We start from the raw sequence: 3881 nt of genomic DNA on the forward strand, positions 1-3881 counted from the left end.
CCTTGTCTTCTTCATCGACTACCATCAAGCATTGCTTTACTTAGTGAATAAACCTTGTGCTACAAGACACATAGCTAGGTGGTTGCTTTTGCTTCTAGAATTTGACTTCTCTATGGTTGTACGCAAGGGTAAGCAGCATTACATGGCAGACCATATGTCCTGCATACCCACACAGGAGAAGTCGTTGGACAGGGCATCATAGACGACTTGCCCGATGCGCACTTGTTTAGCATGTCCAATGAGAGAGATCTTTTCAAGGCTGATCTAACACTGTATTGGACAGATGACATAGTCCAAGTCCTAGAGTATGGATTGCCTGAGAGACCTATAGTGAAGGCTAGGCTAGAGTGCCTTATCCTTAAGATTCAACCCTTTTAGTTAATTGTTGGCCAGCTCTATAAATTAGGATAGGACAGATTATTGTGAAGATGCATGTGTGAGCGCAAAATGCATTAGGTACTTGCTAAAGCACATGGTGGAATTGCTAGAGGGCACTTTAGCAAAGACACTACAGCACACAAGGTACTATAATCTTAGCTATGGTGGCCCACCCTATTCTTCCATGCTGCTAAGTTTGTGAAGCATTGCGATGAATGTCAAAGGACTAGAGTACCTATCCATAAGGACAAGATGGAGTTGACCCTGGTAATAGCACGACAACTCTTTGAAAAGTGGGGGATCCACTTTATTAGGCCAAGTAGCCCCGTACGTGCATTATTTGCAGGCTAAGGACATCATTGTAGTGACAGATTATCTCACAAAATGGGCCAAAGTGTTAACCCTTAGACGAACAAGGTGGATAATTTGAAAAATCTAAAATAGAAGACAAGGCCAATGCAAAAGTGAAACGGAAGACGAAGGTGCACCAAGAAAAGTCTAAAAACACAAGATGTACAAAAAAGTCCTAAATCAAGGAGAGAGGTGCACAAGAAAAAACGCAAGTCACTACTTTTATAAAAGAGCGCAAGGCACACCATGATTTATTTTAAGAGCACTGGGCTCTCACTCGTGCAAATTGTAAAGGTAGATGGGCGGTAGGAAGGAAGCTAGGAAGGTAGGAGGACAATGGAAAAAAGTGCCTAGTCAGCCACATGTAAAAAAGGGGATAAGGGGATGCCCGCCCAAAAGGGATTTAGGGTTTTGTATATAAAGTTGAAAAGTAAATGAGAAGCTCATTCTTGTGTGTGACCAAAAGTATCTCTCCTCTTCTTCTTACTCTTCTTATTCTTGCTTGTTTGAGCTTGTGCTTGAGAGAGGGAGTGTGAGAGTGTGAGGGAGTGAGTGTGTAAGGGTGACGGACCGTGGTGGAGAAGCTCTCCATCTTCTCCTCTCTTCTTCTATTCTCTTCTCTTGCTTGTAGTAATGGAGCTTGGAGCATGGTGCTTGAGGATTGAGCTTGATGGAAGCTTGCACTTGGATCGTGGAGCTTCCAAAGTGCTCGGGAGAGGAGGCAACTCGATCAGGCATGGAGGTAAGCTCACTGCACTCATAGAGAGAGATAGTGTATTAGCTATGTGAGAGGTAGCCATTAGTGCTCGGCTTGAAACACTTGAAAGAATAAGTGGTCATTGGGTCTTGGTAGTCGCCTTTACATTTTGGTTCCATTGCCAAGACCAACAGACTCAAGCATTGAGTGCTTGTGCGCTCTGAATCGAGCATTGAAGTAGGGTTTTTCCCAAATCGGTGCTTAAGCTAGATAGGTATGAAGCAAGGGAGTTTGAAGAGGTATTCGATCTCCTTAGCAAGTAAGTTTTTAGTTTTTTGGATTTGGAAAAGTAGGTTGGAGTACTGTAGGTGTTTGCTTTGTGATTTGGATGCATTAGGGTAAGAAAAAATAAAGAACAAAAAGAAAACAACCATAAGTATTTTTGCTGTCATAACAGGGCAAGAGGGTTTAATTTATTTGCCAGTTTGTATTTTGGAGTTTATTTGCTATTCCAGGTATATACAATCCTTCATTAGGGTCTATTCTTACATTTTCGAAGTTTGTGTGACCCCTCATAAAACCAAAATCATTAGAATCGAGTTGATTTTCATCATCCTTGGAAACTCATCCGCAGGAATCGGACACTGTTACCGAGTTTGATTCCCAAAATTAGACTCGGACGGCTTGATTCCTAGAATCAGACGGTCCGATTTTTGGACTGTGACCAACCCATCCTGTTTGATTGGACATAGCTTGTCCGATTTTGAAAATCGAACATCCCATCAGACACGAAAATCAAACCCCATCCAAAATCGGACACTCCAAAATTAGTCACTTGTCAAATCAGACATTTGATTCCTAGAATCGGACTCCCATAATTGGATATATGAAAATTGGTCCAACCCATAATCAAAACCACCCAAATCAGACCAACCCGAATAATCGGACCAATCAGACCACTTGGACACTGTCTGATCGGCTAATCAAACCAATCCAAAATCGAACTCCTGAGAATTGGACCTTTGAGAATCGGACAGAAAATTGTTAAAATTGGATAGGTAAACAAAATACAAAGTTGACACATCTAACCCTTGAAATTGACCCATAGACCATATAGAGCTGAAAGCACATCATAGATCTATAACTAGATTGAGATCTAGAGCAAGTAGTTCAAAACTTGGCTACAAATGGTCATTCAAATCACGCATGGTGTTTAGCGTAACGGCCCTACGGGTCAAGGGGAAGGGACTACCCCCCCCTCGGACCTCCGCAAAGGGGGCTCTACCCCCTCCGCATCTCCCCTAAGTAGACTGGAGAGAAAATGCGCATGTAACAGGTCCTCCAAATTAGATCCTAGTGTAGTAATGGCTCTACACAAGCATAGATTCTCACTTGCAAAACAACAACCAAAAGCCCATACCCAAACAAAGACAAATAGAGACCCTAGAACCTCAATGGGCCAATCTAGCCAACAAGGGCAAAAAAAGCCACACCACAAAAACATGTATATGTTGCATTCAAACTACATCTAAGCAAAGTGGAATGCAACAACATGAAGCTACAACTGCGAGGATGACTAGACACGATAGTCCTAAACGATAGATACACCTTGAACGGCATTGCACAAACGACCCAAGACATCAGTGGAGAATCCACATCTGGTTGTGCAGTTAGGGACTCAAATGCATACATCAAAAGGCTTGAATTTATAAGCCAAGACCCGAAAGATGAAGACATAGTGCTGCTTGCTTATCTTATGGTCAAACTCACCACAAAAAGAGAGCATAGTGTCAATGCTCTCATCGATGAAGGAGCTGATTTAATATCTTGACCTATGAAGCATAGACCCTACTAGGCCAACCAGAGCTCACATCGACTAATGCAACTCTTAGTCCTTACGCGGGACACCCACAAGCACTTATAGGGAAGTGCAAAATCCTTGTAACTATTGAAACTAAAAGCTTGCGTATCCTATTCCATGTTCCTTCAAATAATGCTAATTGTGGAAAGGAAAACCTCCTAGGAAGACCCTTCAAAAGGGCGACAAAGCATGAGGCTGATTATGTAGCATAGAGGATACACTTGACACTATCGGGTGTGAGGATAATCGCAACCTTTAACAAGGGTGACCTCATTAAACATTGAGGGAAAGACAATGAATATTTTGACATACCAGGCAAGCCTAGTAACGAGAGCAAGGACTTGTTGAAAGAGTTGATACAAGCGCATGTTGAATAGAGAGAACCAGTAAGCGAGGCCATGCTTGAAATAAGAAAGTCTGGAGACAATGCCAAGGATAGGCTTTGGACTTCAAAATATCGTAGAAGATCACAAAAGAAGCCCAAGCCTTATAGACAAAGGTATTGATGGAGAGCTAGCACAATGTTGTGATGGATATCCAAAGTGTTGCTATGTGCTCAAGGGTATTACACAGGTAACCAATGGATTTGGGTAC

The sequence above is a fragment of the Lygodium microphyllum genome, chromosome 17, assembly GCF_053477565.2.
Source record: "Lygodium microphyllum isolate KBCC chromosome 17, Lygodium_microphyllum_v1.1.10, whole genome shotgun sequence".
In the NCBI taxonomy this organism is placed as follows: domain Eukaryota; kingdom Viridiplantae; phylum Streptophyta; class Polypodiopsida; order Schizaeales; family Lygodiaceae; genus Lygodium; species Lygodium microphyllum.